The sequence below is a fragment of the Rhinoderma darwinii genome, chromosome 1, assembly GCF_050947455.1.
Source record: "Rhinoderma darwinii isolate aRhiDar2 chromosome 1, aRhiDar2.hap1, whole genome shotgun sequence".
In the NCBI taxonomy this organism is placed as follows: domain Eukaryota; kingdom Metazoa; phylum Chordata; class Amphibia; order Anura; family Rhinodermatidae; genus Rhinoderma; species Rhinoderma darwinii.
Window position 1 is genome coordinate 457,488,297 of NC_134687.1, and position 20,858 is coordinate 457,509,154.

General features: G+C 46.5%; 1 protein-coding gene and 1 long non-coding RNA gene across 2 annotated transcripts in view; one reads left to right on the forward strand and one right to left on the reverse strand.

Annotated features, from left to right (window-relative positions):
- The window catches only part of TANGO2 (transport and golgi organization 2 homolog), a 256,910-nt gene that overhangs the window by 40,046 nt on the left and 196,006 nt on the right, over positions 1-20,858 (forward strand). The gene's annotated exons all lie outside the window — the stretch shown is intronic.
- LOC142657507 (uncharacterized) overlaps positions 1-20,858 on the reverse strand; it is a 47,712-nt gene that overhangs the window by 23,180 nt on the left and 3,674 nt on the right. Inside the window, exon 2 of the long non-coding RNA XR_012849935.1 lies at positions 19,536-19,598. This is a non-coding gene — a long non-coding RNA (uncharacterized LOC142657507). The remainder of the gene's footprint in view (positions 1-19,535; positions 19,599-20,858) is intronic.

A 20,858-nucleotide genomic window follows, 5' to 3' on the forward strand; every position in this document is an offset into this window, starting at 1 on the left:
GTAGTAAGCATTTTGACCCCACAGACGTTTCATAGAATTTATTAGAATTAGGCAGTGAAAATAAAAACAGTCCTTTTTCTTCAATAAGACGTAGCTTTAGCGCAAATTTTTTCATTTTCTCAACAAATAAAGGAAAAAAAGAACCCAAAATTTGTAAAGCAATTTCTCCCGAGTACGGCAATACCCCATATGTGGTCATAAACTGCTGTTTGGGCAAACGGCAGGGCTCAGAAGGAAAGGACCGCCATTTGGAGTGCAGATGTTGCTGGATTGGTTTCTGGGCGCCTGTGGGCCCAAAACAGTGGAAACCCCCCAGAAGTGACCCCATTTTGGAAACGACACCCCTCAATGCATTTACCAAGGGGTGTAGTAAGCATTTTAACCCTGCAGGTGTTTTGTAGAAATTAGTGTTCACTCGATGTTGCAGAGTGAAAATGGGATTTTCTTCCATAGATATGCCAATATGTGGTGCCCGGCTTGTGCCACCATAACAAGACAGCCCTCTAATTATTATGCGGTGTTTCCCGGTTTTAGAAACACCCTACATGTGGCCCTAATCTTTTGCCTGGACATATGACAGGGCTCAGGAGTGAAGAGTACCATGCGGGGTGGAGGCCTAATTTGGCAATTTACAAAGTATTGGTTCACAACTGCAGAGGCTCGGATGTGAAATAATAAAAAGAAACCCCTGAGAAGTGACCCTATTATGGAAACTGCACCCCTCAAGGCATTTATTAAGAGGTGGATTTTCACCCAACAGGTCTTTTCCATAAATGAATGCACTGCGGATGGTGCAAATTAAAAATTTATATTTTTCCCTAGATATGCCATTCAGTGGCAAATATGTCATGCCAAGCTTATGACACTGGAGACACACACCCCAAAAATTGTTAAAAGGGTTCTCCCGGGTATGACGATGCCATATATGTTGAAGGAAACTGCTGTTTGGGCACGCTGTAGGGTTCAGAGCCGAGGGAGCACCATTTGGCTTTTGGAGAGCGGATTTTGCTTGGTACTAAATTTGTTTGAGTATTGCTGGTGTTTTATAATGTGGGGGTACATGTAAGCGGGGCGGAGTATATAAGGGGCATAGTCAGGTGGTATGAAAAAAAATTAATAATCCATAGATGTGTGTTACGCTGTGAAGCAATCCTTTCCGCACAGGCCAGTGTCGCACTGATAAATGGTGTAATTTCTTATCCCCCTTTTGGTCCACACTCTGCACCTTTGTAGTTTGAGGAATTTTGCTGGGAAGTGTTGTCCTGGTATAATACGGGCACCGTCGCTTCCAGTGGATATGTTTGGGCCCTCCCTTTCCTGGTTCCCTAATTTTAGGTCCTTGATAAATCGCCTCTTCAAACAGAAGAAATGTTCCCCTCGGGCACAACTGCATATTTTTTTATTTCCTGACTTATTGGAGCCATAACTAATTTTATTTTTCATAGACGTAGCGGTATGAGGGCTGGTTTGTTGCGGGATGAGCTGTAGTTATTATTGGTACCATTTTGGGGTACATGTGACTTTTTGATCACCTTTTATCCTATTTTTTGGGATGCCAGGTAAACAAAAAAATGCAATTCTGGCACAGCTTTTTTCGGTTTTTTTTATACAGCGTTCACCATGCGTTATAAACTACATGTTAACTTTATTCTGTGGGTCAGTACGATTCTGGCGATACCTAATTTATAGCATTTTTTTATGTTTTACAACTTTTTTCACAATAAAATTACTTTTGTAAAAAGAAGGTATTTTTTTTCTGTCGCAAAGTTGTGAGAACCATAACGTTTTAATTTTTTTGTCGACGGAGGTGTATGAGGGCTTGTTTTTTGCGGGACGAGCTATAGTTTTTATAGGTACCATTTTTGGATACGTGCGACTTTTTGATCACTTTTTATTCTAATATTTGTAGGGCAAAGTGACTAAAAAACAGAAACTCTGGTAACGTTTTTTACGTTTTTTTTTACGCTGTTCACCGCGTGCAATAAATAATACAATATTTTGATACCTCAGGTCGTTACGGTCGTGGCGATACCAAATACATATGGTTTATTATTATTTTTCAATAATAAAGGACTTGATAAGAGTAAAAGGGGGATTGTGTTTTATTTGATTACTTGAAACTTTTATTGTTTTCAAACTTTTATTTTTTGCACTTTTTTTTACACTTTTTTACACTTTTTTATACTTTTTTTACACTTTTCTTCAAGTCCCACTAGGGGACTTGAAGGTCCAACGGTCAGATTTTTTTTTTTCTAATACATTGCACTACCTATGTAGTGCAATGTATTAGATCTGTCAGTCATTCACTGACAGCAAGCCGATTAGGCTTCGCCTCCCGGCGGGGCCTAATAGGCTTCCGTAATGGCAGAGCAGGAGACCATTGTGTCTCCTGTTGCCATAACAGCAGTCGCCAGTCCCGATTGCCTGTCAGGGCTGGCGATCTGCTAGTAACCGCTACGATGCAGCAATCGCTTTCGATTGCTGCATCGAAGGGGTTAATGGCAGGGATCGGAGCTAGCTCCGGTTCCTGCCGTTACAGGTGGATGTCAGCTGTACAGTACAGCTGACATCCACCGCTGATGACGCCGGATCAGCTCCTGACCCGGCGCCATCTTGCCGGCAGCTACGGAAGCCGATCAGGCTCCACCGCCGGGCGGATCTTGACCGGCTTCGGTGCTAGGCAGACCGGGAGGCCAGTATTAGGCCTCCGGTTGCCATTGCAGCCACCGGAACCCCGGCAATTTCATTGCTGGGGCTCCGATGAGCTGCAAACACCTTAAGTGCAGCGATCGCGTTTGAGCGCTGCACTTAAGGGGTTGATGGCGGGGATCGAAGCTAATTTCGGTCCCCGCCGTTACAGTCGGATGTCAGCTGTAAGATACAGCTGAGATCCGGTGATGATGGCACCGACTCAGTTTCTGAGCCGGTGCCAAACATTTGACGTACATGTACGGCATTTTGCGGGAAGTCAATGCTTTCCATGACGTACATGTACGTCAAATGTCGGGAAGGGGTTAAGGTACAAACATGCCCGGTCATTAAGGGGTTAAAGGGGTTGTCCGAGATACCAACATTTTTTCAAAAACTGTGTCATACATTACCCCTTATACAGACAACCTAAATAAAGCATTATTTTAAAAAAAAATTCTACTTACCACATTTCTTCTTTCAATTTAGCACAGTTTGTTTACATGCAGTTCAGGTCTGGTTTGTTGATCTTTCCTTGTTATGAAACTTTTGTCCCGTGCACGCTCATTGCAGGCTGCAATGAGCGTGCACGTAGCTTCCAAGAGTTCACGTGAGCTGTCCTTGCTCCTCGCCGCTGACATCCTTCACTGAACTTGTCTCCTTGCTGACATTCTTGTAGGATGGTGAGCAAATGTTACCCCCCATTATGTTTTTCACATTTATGTTTTCTTTCTCTTTTCAGGTCTATAAACCTCTTCGTGTCTACCCCAACCCTCGCCCACCCTCTTCTATCTCATGTCTCTCTCCACTAAGGCCATGTTCACACAGAGTTTTTTTGCCGGAGGAATATCTGCCTCAAAATTCCGTCTTGAAGTTTGCGGCAGATTTACCTCTCCCTGCACGTTGATTTTTGCGTCATTTTTCCCGGAGTTTTTTGTGCGCTGTTTGCGGTTTTGTTTGCCGCTTTGTTCGGGCCGTTTTTCGCTTCGTTTATCTTGGCGTTTTTTGCTTGTTTGTTTGCGTCTTTTTTGCTGTGTTTTCCGTTGCGTTTATCGTAGCCTTTTTCGCATCGTTTATCGTTTCTTTTTTTGCATCGTTGTTTGCGGCTATTTTTGCTGCGTTTTTCGTTGCGTCTTTCGTGGCGTTTTCCCAGTTGTTTTTCGCGGCGTTCTTTGCCTCTTTGTTTGCGGCTTTTTCCGCGATGTTTTTCGCAACGTTTTCCGTGGTGTTTATCGTAGCCTTTTATGCGTAGTTTTTCGCCTCTTTTTTTGCGTCGTTGTTTGCGTTTTTTTTTCTGCGTTTTTCGTTGCGTCTTTCGTGGCGTATTTCCTGTCCTTTTTCGTGGCGTTCTTTGCCTCTTTTTTCGCGGCTTTATTTGCGATGTTTTTCGCGGCGTTTATCGTAGCCTTTTTGGCGTTGTTTTTGCTGCTTTTTTTGCTGCGTTTTTTGCGTCGTTTTCCGTCATGTTTTTCGCCCACGGCAATTGAGCGCCGCGGGCATAAAACAACGTATATACGCTTTCTCTGCCTCCCATTGAAGTCAATGGGAGGTCAGAGGCGTAAACGCCCGAAGATGGAGCATGTCGCTTCTTTTTCCCACGAGGCAGTTTTACTGCTCGCGGGAAAAAGACGCCGACGCCTCCCATTGAAATCAATGGTACGCATTTTCGGGCCATTTTTTACAAGTTTTGCTACACTGTTTCCGCTTTAAAAAAAACAGGCGGAAACATCCCCGTAATTTCAGCCGTTATGGACGCCCTCGTGTGAACATACCCTAACAATGTAGGCTTAGATACAGGACCCCAGAAGATCTTATCCAGTTCAGGACCGGGCTATTTTGCGCCTTCAGGACCAGACACCGTTTAGCCATTTTTAGCACGTGTTCGTTAAATGGCTATAACTTTTTTATTTGTTGGGCTAACTACGTGATTTTTGCGACGTTTTTTCCGTAGACAATGCAGGTTTCATTTTTTATCATTTTTATACACACCTTTTTTGCCATTTTAGAATTTTCTTTCATAAAGTTTGAAAATAATAGTAAAAAAAAAAAGCTTTTTTACGTTTCAGCTATTTTTTTTTTTGGTAATAACATAGTTTTACCCTAAAATAGACCTTTTATTTGTGAACGCCATTGTCTACCATAAATTTTTATATATTACATGTCTATATTAGGGTACTAGGGTCAGCGCCAGCGTTACAACAATGATTGGCGGGGGGGGGGGGGAACGTTTTTTTCTGGGGTGGGTATTTTATGTGTATTTATTATTTTATTTTTTTTTGCACTTTACTTTACTATTTTTTTTTTTACTATGGTCTGTCCCCCAAAGGTCAGAAAAGACCTTTGGGGAACTTTATATATTTTTTTTCTTTCTTTTACATGTTTTTCCACTGTAACTGGAGCTGCACAGCAGCCCCAGTTACAGGGGAAATCAGCCCTCTCATAGTGACGATTGTCACTAATAGGGCTGTGCTGGGTCTAGTAAGACCCAGCAGCAGTCTCTCAGTAACGGCACCCGGCGATCATGTGACCAGTCACATGATCACCCGGAGGAATAGAGACAGCGGCGCGGGGCCGCTGTCTCTATTCATATACACAGCGTTCATTGAGCGCTGTGTAAAAAGACATCGGAGAAGACAGAAGCAGCTAAAGCTGCTTCTGTCTTCTCCTCAGGGTCCCCGGCAGTCACTGACAGCCGGAGACCCGACATTCAGCTGCCCGATCGCGCGGGCAGCAAGTTAAAACCCGAGCCGTAGAAAGTCTATGGCTCGGGTTTTAAGGACCCGTCCCTGACCGCTGGCCGTAAAAATACAGCCAGCGGTCGGGAACCAGTTGTTAAACAGTGTACGGTGTCCCGCGGGCCGCAGATAACAGCCTCAAGGGCTGCATGCGACCCGTGTGCTGCATCGTGTTGTATAATTCCCTATCAAAGCCTACTATGTGTAGGCTTTGATAGGGGAAGAACTAAAAGTACAGAGGTCACTGTACCTTTCTAGTCCGCGGGTGCCGTCCCTCTTCACTTTTTTCACTGTGAACACGCATAGGCGCGCTCACAGTGAAAAGATGCATAGGCTGGGTGGGCGGGCACGCGCAGAAACGTCACGTCTCCAGTGACGTGTCGTGTCCCATCCGAGGTCTCGCTGGGGCGAGACCATGTGATCGGGATACGACACGACAGTGGAGGAGGAAGAAAACGTGACGTCAGAAGACATGTGATCGGCAGGAAAGAGCTGCCAGAACGGAGAACAGAAGCAAGATTGCACAGGTAAGTATATTAGGGAATACTTAATGTGTGCATTGTGTGTTTAAATTTAAAATAAAAATATATCTCGGACAACCCCTTTAAGTGTATCGTATAGCATATAATTACGTTCATTCTGAATACACCTTCAACATTACAGTCCCAAAATTATTTTATCAACCTCGCTTTCTTCAGTCCCAAGTGCCCCTCAGTAATCCAGACAGCCTGAAACATTTGAGGATGTTAAGGATTACAGTTTGAGTTATTTCTCCATGCGTCTCATATGCCCGAAAAGGATTGAGGAGTGGGCGATCCATACGCCACTATCTTTTCATATAAGTATGTATTGTTAATTACTGAAATCACTTCCTCGATAGGGGGAGTAGAGGTTGATTTCCAATACCTGGACAGAACAAGTTTAGCTATGATCAATATCTTACATATCAGAGCTCTGAATAACATGAAGCTCCAGAAATAACAAAGCTAACTGAGGCGATCCAACAATAGTTTTCTTGATAATGCCAGAAATTAGACTGAAAATCGATTACCAGTTCCCCAATATGTAAGGGCATGTCCACAGAATATGAAGTAGAGTACCCCTTTGACCACAACCCCTCCAACACCAGAAAGAAGATGTTGGATACATTTTACTTAACCGGTCTGGAGTATAGTACCATCACAATATAGTTTTCATCGCAGATTCATAATGTGAACTACAACTTAGGGATTTATTAATCCATCCAAAAGCTTTGGACCACTCTCCATTCTCAAAGGTAATACCTAAATCTTTTTACCATTCCGGGAACGGGTAGGTCGTAACAAAGAGGTTCTGTCCCCCAATAAGAGAATATATGGACTTTAAGCCCTTTTTTCGCTGTGAGAACACCTGAAAGATAAATGTATTACCACAAATCTCCTCCTGACGTCGAGCTGCCAAGAAATGTTTAATCTGGATATATTTATATCTATCCGCCTCTGTGAGATCATATATAGCAGACAATCTTTCAAAGGGCAAAATTTGGGAATCTACACAGAGTTTAGAGATGTCAGAGATACCCTTTTGAGTCCATGGGGTCATATTCAAATTGGGGATTGCCATTGCCAATAATTCCGTGGGATAAGTGTTTATATCTAAAACGGTATTTGGAAGAGAAAGCTTGTGTTAGGGATCTGCCAGGTACTACGTCTAGGTATACTCCTGGGATTAATCAATCCACACCTGAGGCCAGACCTGTTAGACTGACACCGTCTCCCACCAACCAGGATGGCAGGCTCAGGAGTGGGAGAGCCTATCGCGGCCTGGTCAGTCGGAGTTAGCTCCCCCCCCCTGTCCTTTATTACCTGCCGTGTTCTCTTCCTCAGTGCTTGTAATTCTTCTGGATTCCTGGCCCCACTGCTGCTTGCTCCAGCCTGCTTCTGCCGTGCTTCTGCCTTGCTGCAGTTCCGCTTAACCTGCTTCGCTTTGCCCCTGGCTTGCTTCCTTCTCCGTGCTCACGTTCGTATCCTCCACTTCATCCTGGTCCTGACTACTCATTCACCGCTCCGTTTCCTCGCGGCGTTCCGTGGGCTACTGCCCCTTCCCTTGCGTGTTCCCTGTTTGTTCTCCCGTGCACTTAGACAGCGTAGGGACCGCCGCCCAGTTGTACCCCGTCGCCTAGGGCGGGTCGTTGCAAGTAGGCAGGGACAGGGCGGTGGGTAGATTAGGACTCACTTTCCCTTCACCTCCTTCCTGCCATTACATAATTACAAGCCCATACCTAGTCTACCATTTCTCCTACGCTGACGCTATCATGGACCCCCTTGAGACCCTGACCCAGCAGATGCAGGGCCTCTCCCTACAGGTCCAGGCCCTGGCCCAGAGGGTCAACCAGGGTGACGCTGCCTTAGTAGTACCCCTCACCTCACCTCTAGAACCCGACCTCAAGTTACCTGACCGGTTCTCAGGGGACTGTAAGACGTTTCTCTCCTTCCGGGAGAGTTGCAGACTGTATTTCCGCCTAAAACCCCACTCCTCAGGTTCCGAGAACCAGCGGGTGGGTATCATCATATCCCGACTCCAGGAAGGGCCCCAAGAGTGGGCCTTCTCCTTGGCTCCTGACGCCCCTGAACTTTCCTCTGTTGATCGTTTTTTCTCTGCCCTCGGACTCATTTACGACGAGACTGAGAGGACTGCTTTAGCCGAGAGTCAGCTGGTGACCTTACGTCAGGGTAGGAGACCGGTTGAGGAATACTGTTCTGATTTTAGAAAGTGGTGCGTAGCTTCTCGGTGGAACGATCCGGCCCTAAGGTGCCAGTTTAGGTTAGGATTATCTGACGCCCTGAAGGATCTGCTGGTTAGCTACCCCTCTTCTGACTCCCTTGACCAGGTTATGGCCCTAGCAGTACGACTCGACCGACGTCTCAGGGAACGTCAGCTTGAAATTTTCAATGTGCTCCCCTCTGACCTTTCTGCGATCCCCCCCGAGGTCCTGTCTCCTCGCCCCTCCACGGAGGACTCGGAGGTACCTATGCAACTCGGGGCCTCCATGTCCCCTCGACAACGTAGGGAGTTTCGCAGAATGAATGGTCTCTGCTTCTACTGTGGGGACGACAAGCATCTACTGTACACCTGTCCCAGGCGCAAGAATAAAAAGCCGGAAAACTTCCGCGCCTAAGTGATCATCGGGGAGGTCACTTGGGCGCACAGGTATTTCCCGTTAATGTGAAACGCAATCAAATTTTGCTTCCCTTTCAGGTCTCGTTTGCTGGCCGGTCTGCCACGGGCAGTGCTTTCGTGGATTCTGGCTCATCTGCTAATGTCATGTCTGTGGAATTTGCTATGTCTCTAAAGATGCCTTTTATTGATTTACCTTATCCTATCCCTGTAGTAGGTATCGACTCAATTCCCCTTGCTAATGGTTATTTTACTCAGCATACCCCTGTTTTTGAACTCCTTGTTGGCTCCATGCATTTGGAGCAGTGCTCTGTACTGGTGATGCAGGGTGTGATGGTGCATTATGTGTGGTTTATTGTGAGTCCTCAGCAGAGAGGGATGACTCTCTAATCAAGTACCACAGGTCGCGTCTCCAGCCTATGGACAATCCGACAAGTCAGAGGTGAAGTCCACAAGACCTAAAGTGTTGTCATTGTCCAGTCCCCACAGGGGGTCATCAGGAGGCACCACAGTTATATTCAGCTCAGGTGCAGACCAGCAAACAAAGGTGATCCAATTATCTCCCCCATTGTGTCCTCATCCCTGCTGTGGCATTACACATGATAGCACAAAGGACCACAACTCACATACAGACAGTGAAACTGAAAAGATGTTCCTCCCCCTGAGGGGATATAAGGGCTTGTCCTGGGGAGGATGGGGAACTTCTGGATTTAGACCTGAAGGAGAGCTGAAGCTGAGGCCAGCACTCTGAAGATGTTCCTGTGACTACCTTATTTTGTGGACTGTGTGTTGTTCCTGCATTGAACGTGACTTGTTCTGTCAACATTGGATGCAATAAACCCTGTTGGAGTTACCCTGTCGTCACTGGCTCTGTTGATCGTGTATTAACGTAACGAACCCCATGACAACTGGTGTCAGAAGTGGGATCAACAGAGTGCAGGAGAGATGGACAGAGGTCTTAACACCAGGATGTCTATCGTGAGGAGAGCAATTGTATTTTACCAGGAGGCAATGGCCTGCCTTGGACCAAAGTTTACAGAAGACATTCAATGTTGGGCTTGGGATAAGGCTCTAACTATGGCAAGGAAGGAACAAGTTCTTGTGCGAGCTCGGGAGTTGCACCAGGAGACCATGGATGCTCTGGGATGTTTGGCCTCCAACGATGATAAGTTCTGGGACTGGGACTGGAATTGGTGTCTGGCAACAGCGGAGCGAGAGGTGCCGCAAACATGGTGTGAACGGCCAGCAAAGTGTTATAAGGATTGTGCTGCTGCTCCAGGCTCTGATCGCTACAGATCTCCAGAGAAAGCTCCAGAGTGTCCTGAGGTGAGTGATGTGACGTCTGTGGGCAGCTTATACCATAAGACATGGGAGAACCAGGAGGAAGTAAAGGATTCTGGGCTTGATTCAGGACCGGAAGGAGTGCATACAGGGGATATCAATGTATCTGCAGAAACGGGTCCTGTGGATGATGAAGATGCAGGAGATGTGGCTAGCACTGGTGTGGATGATGACACAGGAGATATAACTAGCACTGGTGTGGATGATGAGGACACAGGCGATATAACTAGCACTGGACCTCCTGAAACCTTTGGCACTGAGATCACCAGTGCCAGTTCTGAAAGCCCAACTGAGGTTAAGTCACACGATGCAGCCCCACTAGTGAGCAATGATGTTTGTGCTTCTCCTGGCGATGTGTTTCCTGCATTCCCTTCACCCCAGGATTTCCAAGAGGTTGAGGAATCCAGCTGTATTATTACCTTGAGGTCTGATTTGTCTTTGTCCAGTGATGTTGTGGATATTACGGTCAGTATGGCCTCTCCAAGTGCACAGTCTTCCAACATGGATGAGGATGACACTGGAGTGTCAGCGAGTTCTATGGTGGAAGGAGTGTTGGAGGAGCAAGACTGCGAAGGACAACAAGACACTGGTCCCAACAGCAGTGATGACCTTCATGATGGTGAGACTTCAGACCCTTTTCAAATATGCCCATGGCCCTTGTTTTCTCAAACCGATTGGACTTCTATCTCCCCATCTTCTGCCACCAACTTCTCTGGACTCACTACAATTCTGAACAGTGACTGTATTTTCTGGAATGATCTTTGCCTGGGTGATGGGTCAGATAGCCGGCCAGCATTACCCAATATATTGTGGTGGGATGCAGTGGGGAGGAAAGCGTCTGGATGGGCCATGTGGAGTCTGCAGAAACCTGTAAACTGGATAAAAGGTCCCAAGAAACCCCCTGACCCCAGAGACTCCATCTCACGGGCGGGACTGTCCTGGAGGCCACCGGATCAGCTCTTCCAAAGTGAACAGATGACGTGGAACTTTTGTGGAAGTGTCTTGAACTTTGTGATTGTGTTTCCAGACATTGCTCTTAGCCCCGGATATACATGTGCACTGGACTTTCTTTACAGCCTGTGGACTGTTCTTATTGAACTGTAATAAGTGGCTTATGAGTGAGGTGGCCAGCGGCCTGTGTAGGCCACATGGCCAGCTCACTTATTATATGAGGGGAGAGGTTGTGATGGTGCATTATGTGTGGTTTATTGTGAGTCCTCAGCAGAGAGGGATGACTCTCTAATCAAGTACCACAGGTCGCGTCTCCAGCCTATGGACAATCCGACAAGTCAGAGGTGAAGTCCACAAGACCTAAAGTGTTGTCATTGTCCAGTCCCCACAGGGGGTCATCAGGAGGCACCACAGTTATATTCAGCTCAGGTGCAGACCAGCAAACAAAGGTGATCCAATTATCTCCCCCATTGTGTCCTCATCCCTGCTGTGGCATTACACATGATAGCACAAAGGACCACAACTCACATACAGACAGTGAAACTGAAAAGATGTTCCTCCCCCTGAGGGGATATAAGGGCTTGTCCTGGGGAGGATGGGGAACTTCTGGATTTAGACCTGAAGGAGAGCTGAAGCTGAGGCCAGCACTCTGAAGATGTTCCTGTGACTACCTTATTTTGTGGACTGTGTGTTGTTCCTGCATTGAACGTGACTTGTTCTGTCAACATTGGATGCAATAAACCCTGTTGGAGTTACCCTGTCGTCACTGGCTCTGTTGATCGTGTATTAACGTAACGAACCCCATGACACAGGGATTATCGTCTGATCTGGTATTAGGTCTTCCCTGGTTGCAGTTGCATAATCCCACGTTTGATTGGAATACTGGGGATCTCACCAAATGGGGTAGTGAATGTCTTATGTCATGTCTTTCTGTTAACTCTATTTCTCCCCGGGAGGAGGTAAACACGCTTCCTGAGTTTGTTCAGGACTTCGCCGATGTGTTTTCTAAGGAGGCCTCCGAGGTGTTGCCCCCCCATAGAGATTACGATTGCGCCATCGATTTGGTGCCTGGTGCCAAGCTTCCTAAGGGTAGGATATTTAATCTTTCATGTCCTGAACGTGAAGCTATGAGGGTGTATATCCAAGAATGCCTGGCCAAGGGTTTCATTCGCCCCTCGACTTCTCCTGTAGGTGCTGGCTTCTTCTTCGTGGGGAAGAAGGATGGTGGTCTTAGGCCGTGCATTGATTATCGTAACCTGAATAAGGTCACCGTAAGGAACCAGTACCCACTTCCTTTGATTCCGGATCTTTTTAATCAGGTTCAGGGAGCCCAATGGTTTTCTAAGTTCGATCTACGGGGGGCATATAACCTTATCCGCATCAAAGAGGGGGATGAGTGGAAAACTGCGTTCAACACACCCGAGGGTCATTTCGAATACCTGGTCATGCCCTTTGGGTTGTGTAATGCCCCTGCTGTCTTCCAGAATTTTATTAATGAAATCCTGAGAGATTACCTGGGTAATTTTCTTGTTGTGTACCTTGATGACATACTGGTGTTTTCCAAGGACTGGTCCTCCCACGTGGAGCATGTCAGGAAGGTGCTCCAGGTCCTTCGGGAGAATAATCTGTTTGCTAAGACTGAAAAATGTGTCTTTGGGGTACAGGAGATACCATTTTTAGGGCAAATCCTCACTCCTCATGAATTCCGCATGGACCCTGCCAAGGTTCAGGCTGTGGCGGAATGGGTCCAACCTGCCTCCCTTAAGGCGTTACAGTGTTTTTTAGGGTTCGCCAACTATTACAGGAGATTTATTGCCAACTTCTCGGTCGTCGCTAAGCCTCTTACGGACCTTACTCGCAAGGGTGCTGATGTCCTCCATTGGCCCCCTGAGGCCGTCCAGGCCTTTGAGACCCTCAAGAAGTGCTTTTTCTCGGCCCCCATGCTGATTCAGCCCAACCAAGAGGAGCCATTTATTGTGGAGGTTGACGCATACGAGGTGGGAGTGGGGGCCGTCTTGTCCCAGGGTACCAGCTCCCTCACCCATCTCCGCCCCTGTGCTTACTTCTCTAGGAAGTTTTCGCCCACGGAGAGTAACTATGATATTGGGAACCGCGAACTTCTAGCCATTAAATGGGCTTTTGAAGAGTGGCGGCACTTCCTGGAGGGGGCCAGACACCAGGTAACGGTCCTTACCGACCACAAGAATCTGGTTTTTCTAGAATCGGCCCGGAGGCTTAATCCTAGACAAGCTCGGTGGGCACTATTCTTTACCAGATTTAATTTCTTGGTTACCTATAGGGCTGGGTCCAAGAATATTAAGGCTGATGCTCTGTCACGTAGTTTCATGGCCGATCCTCCTTCCGAGAAGGATCCTGCTTGTATTTTACCCCCTGGTATAATCGTTTCTGCCACGGATTCTGATTTAGCTTCTGATATTGCGGCTGATCAGGGTTCAGCTCCCGGGAACGTCCCTGGGGACAAACTGTTTGTTCCCCTGCAATACCGGCTAAGGGTACTCAGGGAAAACCATGACTCCGCTCTATCTGGTCATCCTGGCATCTTGGGCACCAAACACCTCATTACCAGAAACTATTGGTGGCCTGGGTTGCCTAAAGACGTTAGGGCTTACGTCGCCGCTTGTGAGGTTTGCGCTAGGTCCAAAACCCCTAGGTCCCGACCTGCGGGCCTACTACGTTCCTTGCCCATTCCCCAGAGACCTTGGACCCATATCTCCATGGATTTTATCACCGATTTGCCCCAATCTCAGGGCAAGTCGGTGGTGTGGGTGGTAGTAGACCACTTCAGCAAGATGTGCCACTTTGTGCCCCTTAAGAAGCTACCTAACGCCAAGACGTTAGCTTCTTTGTTTGTGAAACACATCCTGCGTCTCCATGGGGCCCCAGTCAATATCGTTTCTGACAGAGGGGTACAATTTGTTTCCTTATTTTGGAGAGCTTTTTGTAAAAAGTTGGAGATTGATCTGTCCTTCTCCTCCGCCTTTCATCCCGAAACTAATGGCCAAACGGAAAGGACTAACCAATCCCTGGAACAATATTTAAGGTGTTTCATCTCTGACTGTCAATTCGATTGGGTCTCATTCCTTCCCCTTGCTGAATTTTCCCTGAATAACTGGGTCAGTAACTCGTCAGGGGTCTCCCCGTTTTTCTGTAATTTCGGGTTTAACCCAAGGTTCTCCTCCGTTTCCCCTGGTTGTTCGAATAATCCTGAGGTAGAGGATGTTCATCGGGAACTGTGCACTGTCTGGGCCCAGGTTCAGAAGAACCTAGAGGCGTCCCAGAGCGCACAAAAGATTCAGGCTGATAGTAGACGTTCTCCTAACCCCCGGTTTGTCGTCGGGGATTTGGTCTGGTTGTCGTCCAGGAACTTGCGCCTTAAGGTCCCGTCCAGGAAGTTTGCTCCCCGATTTATTGGACCTTATAAGATCATTGAAGTCCTCAACCCTGTATCCTTCCGTCTGGAGCTGCCCCCATCCTTTCGCATACATGACGTCTTCCATGCCTCCCTCCTTAAACGCTGCTCCCCGTCCTGGTCCCCCTCGAGGAAACCTCCTGTTCCCGTTCTCACCCCTGAGGGGGTGGAATTCGAGGTGGCCAAGATTATGGACAGTAGGATGGTCCAGGGCTCCCTCCAGTACCTGGTCCATTGGAGAGGATACGGGCCGGAGGAGAGGACTTGGGTACCTGCCCGTGATGTTCACGCTGGGGTATTGATCAGGAGGTTCCACCTTCTCTTCCCTACTAAACCGGGTCCTCTTAGTAAGGGTCCGGTGGCCCCTCATAAAAGGGGGAGTACTGTTAGGGATCTGCCAGGTACTACGTCTAGGTATACTCCTGGGATTAATCAATCCACACCTGAGGCCAGACCAGTTAGACTGACACCGTCTCCCACCAACCAGGGTGGAAGGCTCAGGAGTGGGAGAGCCTATCGCGGCCTGGTCAGTCGGAGTTAGCTCCGCCCCCTTTCCTTTATTACCTGCCTTGTTTTCTTCCTCAGTGCTTGTAATTCTTCTGCATTCCTGGCCCCACTGCTGCTTGCTCCAGCCTGCTTCTGCCATGCTTCTGCCTTGCTGCAGTTCCGCTTAACCTGCTTCGCTTTGCCCCTGGCTTGCCTCCTTCTCCGTGCTCACGTTCATATCCTCCACTTCATCCTGGTCCTGACTACTCATTCACCGCTCCGTTTCCTCGCGGCGTTCCGTGGGCTACTGCCCCTTCCCTTGCGTGTTCCCTGTTTGTTCTCCCGTGCACTTAGACAGCGTAGGGACCGCCGCCCAGTTGTACCCCGTCGCCTATGGAGGGTCGTTGCAAGTAGGCAGGGACAGGGCGGTGGGTAGATTAGGGCTCACTTTCCCTTCACCTCCTTCCTGCCATTACAGCTCGTGAAATTGTGACCAAAGATGGATTGAGGCTTTAGTCAATGGGGAAACGCAAGAAGAAATATGTATCTTCCAATATGAAGCCAACAGCAACAGTTTTAAGTTAAACGGTTGTGCTCCGTAGTTTTCAATCTGTACCCAATGTTTATGGGTGTCCAGTCGCCACCATGAAAACAACGGAGACACTAGAGAAGCCATATAATAGTGGTATATGTCCGGTACTCCAACCCCCCCTGCTTTCCTATCTTTAGTTAAAGGAACAGTGTCACCAACATTTTTTTTTTTATATCAGTTTTATGTTAGGGTTTTATTAAAAACGTTTATATTTATTTGTGTGTTTGTGTGTTACTTTTTTCTATTTTTACACTTTTTCTTCCCTATGGGTGCTGCCATTTTTTTTCCCATTTCTGTATGTGTCGATTAACGACACATACAGACATGGAATACGGCAGCTCCACTCCCATAGGGACTTTGGTGTACGCCGTGTGTGTGGGAACGGCGCATGTGCCGTTCCCACACAGTCCGATTTGAAATGCGCGGCGTCCGGCGCCATTTTCCTGTGGATCGGAAGTCGCGGCCGGGCAGTAAGATTACTACTTCCGGTCGCGGCTTCCGGACTTGTGCACATGGAGCAGCGGCAGCAGACGGACCGGACGGACCGGAGGGAGCGGCGGCGACTGGAGCAGGTAAGTGATTTCTATGTATGTTCGTGTTTCAGTGTGTTTTACTAGTGTATGTAAACCTTCTACACTGTGTGTTAGCTCCAAAAATGGCGACACACAGTGTAGGAGGTTAGATCGTTCAAACCCCTCGTTTCTCCCGGCACTAGCCAGGATAAAGGAGGGGGGGATTCTGAGAGCTCACTAGAGCGAGGGATTTTTTCCCAATTTTGCAGCATAAAGCAATGTGGTTGCTTTACCACATGCAATGCTGCAATTTTGGGAAGTGCTCCATCTAGTGACCAGTGCTGGGAAATATTATAAATTGAATCCAATTTATAATATTTCCTGACTCGTGAAAAAAATAAAAAAAATTAGAACAATGTTTAATCACCTACACACTAATTGTTTAACTAAAAAAAACAAAACATGTTTTGCTGGCAACACATTCCCTTTAACAATGCATATGAAGTCCTAGGTTTACGCCCCACCCAGATGAATTTTGAGATTATCTTCTGTATAGAAGCAAAAAATGACCTAGGGACCAAAATATTGAAAGTGCGGAATAAGTATAGGAGCTTAGGGAGTAACATCATTTTAAAAGCTGCTATCCGTCCTATCCATGAAATCTCAAATTTGGTAATTCTCTGAGTCTCAAGTTGAATAACATTTAACATTGGCATATAATTGCGTTTATAAAGACATTTGTGAGATGAAGTCAAAACTACCCCCAGATAATCTATGCAATCTGATTGCCAATCAAAAGATAACCGACTTTTCAGGAAATAAAGCGAGTGCCTAGGAATATTCATGGGGAGAACCTGTGACTTGGAGGTATTCAATTTGTAGTGGGAAATCTACCCAAATTTCATGATAATTTCTACCGCTGCCTCAAGAGATTCCTCTGGATCTGATAGCGTGAGGATCACATCATCTGCATATAATGAGACGGTATGTTCACGATCCCCTATCTTTACCCCTTTAACAAAAGGAGCTTGCCGCAATGCCTATGCCAACGGTTCTATCGAGAGAACAAATATCAGGGGAGACAAAGGGCATCCCTGCCTAGTCCCATTAGAAATGGAGAATGCGTCTGAGAGAGCCCCATTCGTAAAAACCCTGGCTGAGGATGCAGAGTACAGTGTCGTAATGGCTGTCAATATGTTACCACTAAAGCCCATATGTTTAAGGACCGAAAACGCGTACATCCAATTAATGCGATCGAATGCTTTTTCAGCATCCAGTAATACCAACACCGAAGGTATGCCCCTAGACTCCAAATAGTGTAAAATGTTTAGGATACTCCTTGTATTGTCCGGGGCTTGTCTATTTTTAACAAATCCAACCTGATCAGGGTTCACCAGATCAGGTATCAGAGGAGCCAAACGAACAGCCAATAATTTTGTAAAGGATCTGCCAGGCACAACTTCTGTGTATACTCCCATAGGTAATCAGTCCGCACCTGAGTCTATGTCTCTGAGACTGACTCCATCTTCCACCACTCAGGATGGCAGGCTTAGGAGTGGGAGAGCCTATCGCAGCCTGGCCAGACGGAGCTAGCTCCCGCCCTCTGTCTATTTATACCTGCCTTTCCTGTTCCTCCTTTGCTTGTGATTCTTCTCGTGTGGTTTCCTGGCCCAGCTAAAGCTTCTAATTATTTGATCCTGCTCCATACGGACCCTGGCTTACTGACTACTCTCCTGCTCTGCGTTTGGTACCTCGTGCACTCCTGGTTTGACTCGGCTCGTTCACCACTCTTGTTGCTCACGGTGTTGCCGTGGGCAACTGCCCCTTTCCCTTTGCTTTGTGTTCCCTTGTCTGTTTGTCTCGTGCACTTACTGAGCGTAGGGACCGCCGCCCAGTTGTACCCCGTCGCCTAGGGCGGGTCGTTGCAAGTAGGCAGGGACAGAGTGGCGGGTAGATTAGGGCTCACTTGTCCGTTTCCCTACCCCCGTCATTACAAATTTAGCATAAATTTTCAGATCCGAATTAAGTAGTGATATAGGCCTAAAATTTTGTGGAACATCTGGGGGCTTCCCTGGTTTGGGCAAGGTTACTATTAAAGCTTCCTGGTTTTCCCTCGGGAATGAACCTGATGCCATAGCCTTATCAAAAATCCCTTGAAGGTGTGGGGCAAGAATAGATTGGAATGTTTTGTAGTAATCATTTGCCAGGCCGTCTGGTCCCGGAGATTAATGTGCAGGAAGAGAAGCAATAATCCTAGATATTTCATCCGTTGTTACGGGAGAATTTAACGTCCCCAGTTGGTCTTCACTTAATTTGCTAAGGTGTAATTTGGACAAGAACTGTTGAATATCTGCTTCTAGTATTGGGAGGGAAAAAGGGTCTGAGCGCAAATCATAAAGCATACTATAATAGTCCTTAAATCTATTGGCAATGTCATTAGGGCTATATAATTTTTCAGTGTCCGCTTTATTTTTCAGGTAAGGAATTCTATTTTTAGTATGTTGCACTTTAATGCGGGAAGCTAAGAGTTTAGTTGCCTTATGGTTCTGGGAATAGTATTTGGCTTTCACCTTTTTTAAATTATGTTGATAGCGAAATAAGAGAGAGGTACGGAGTTGCTGCCTAAGATTCGCAAGGTCAGCTATTTGTGCTGATATTTGTTGAGCTTTATTAAGTACTTCTAGTTGTTTGATACCTTCAAGAAGCTTAGAAATCTGTTCATTCCTTAATTTTTTGTCCCTATGCCCCAGCTTAATAAACGTTCCCCTTATGAAAGCTTTATGCGCATTCCACAAAATGTATGGGTCAGTTACAGAGTCAACATTAGCCCCAAAATATTCCGTTAAATCAGTCTCGAAAATAGGTTGATATTTCGAGTGATTCAAAATGTACGAATTGCTTCTCCAAACATATGTCTGTTTGGAATTATACGTCTCCTCCACCGACAATGTAATGGCGGCATGGTCCGACCACGTAATGGTTTCAATCACAAACTTTCTTTGTCTACCAAAAACATGTCTATTCTTGAATATGTTTTGTGTGCTGCTGAGAAATACGAATAGTCTCGCTCCGTGGTATGATGTGTTCTCCAAACATCATACAACTTCCTCTGCCACAGTACTCTGCCTAGGGACCGTGCATTTCCTCTGGCAGCAGAAGTTGCATCCACCGCAGAGTCCGATACAGTGTTAAAATCTCCACAGATGATAAGCCTCCCCTGCTTGAACTTATTCACTCGTCTCAACAGTTTATGAACAAATCTAATTTGGCCTTTGTTTGGAGCATATATAGACGCTATTGTGTATACCGATGGAGCAGACCAATATGACAAATCTACCCAAGGGGTCGGAGACCTCAGTGATAAGTTGAAAAGCGAGGGAATCCCTCATGGCAATAAGCACCCCTCTAGATTTAGAATGATAATGTACTTGAAAAACAAATCGGAAATTTGGATGTTTCATCCTAAATGCATCCTTCTGGACAAGATGCGTCTCTTGAGCACATATAACATCACACGATAAACTTTTAGCCTCAGACCATAAAGATGCCCTTTTTTGTGGGCTGTTCAGCCCTTTTACATTTAAGGAAAGGGTTTTAAGTACCATTATACAATACAGCGAGATTGATATATTGCAAAGATTCACCTATCAACAGACGAGCCTCCACATAGCAGTGTGCCATCAGCATACCTGGACGTAGTGTCATACCTTGTGGAAAAACAGACATACAATAAAACAGCATAACCATGGATAAACATGAATTTGTGAATGATGCCCCTGTGGGCAGAAGAACAAAAAGGTCTAGCATAATAGCTAACCACAAGACTTCGGGTGTAGAGAACATTGTCCCTGAGTACCGAGTCTGCATGAAGTAGCCACCCGATTCACCTGAGATCACGGTTAGGAACCTCAATTCTTGTCCCGTCTCCGCGGTTTAACGGACTGCCATCCATAGATCCGTGAATAACAACAGCTTCCGATAGGGCTCTGGTAGGTTTCCCATCTTTCTTGTCGCCACCATTAAATTCTCTTTGGTCTGGTAAAAATGGATCCGAGCCAATACATCTCTAGGGACTGACTCTTCCAGATGTCTAGGGCGAGGAACTCTATGAGCTCTGTCTATCAGCATATCAGATGGCAAGCACGTGAGAAGCATAATTTTCATAAATTTCTGTATAAACTGCTCCAGCTCTTGGGGGGCTACACTCTCAGGTATACCCCTAAATTTGATGTTATTTCTCCTCGATCTATCCTCCAGATCTGCCACTTTGGTGCGGAGAAACTGCACCTCTGTATCCAGTTGGTAGTCGGCATCAATTAAATCATTGTGTGAGCGTGCAAAATCTCCCATCTTAGACTCTACAACATGAACCCTCTGATCCACTTCCTGCACAGCCACAATCAAGCCCACCTACTGGATGTAAGTGGAGCAGTTCTCACTTACTTGCAAAGAGCGGAAAATCAGGATGAAACATTGTTTCTCCAATTTCAAAGGCCTAAGGCCTGGTTTACACGAGCGTGGTGCTTTTCTGTTTACATTCAAAGTTTGACAGCTGTTGCGCGAATCACGCTGTTCGCATGGAAGTGCTTCCGTGTGACCTGCGTGATTTTCACGCACCCATTGACTTCAATGGGTGCGTGATGCGCGAACAGCGCACAAATATAGGACATGTCGTGAGTTTTTTTCAGCAGACTCACGCTGAGCAAAACTCACAGACTGTCTACATGCCCCCATAGACTTACATAGGTCCGTACGACACGCGTGGAAAGCACTCGCGTCGCACGGACGTATATCACGCTCGTGTAAACGAGGCCTAACAGTGGTAAAAAAAAGCCAGTAAAGATACATTGACTAGATGGATTAAAGCCACCTTTCTGAAATCTTACTTCTGAGGGTATGTTCACACGGGCTATTTCCGGCCATAAAATCAGAAGCAGTACGCCTCTAAGCATCTGGCCATAGACTTT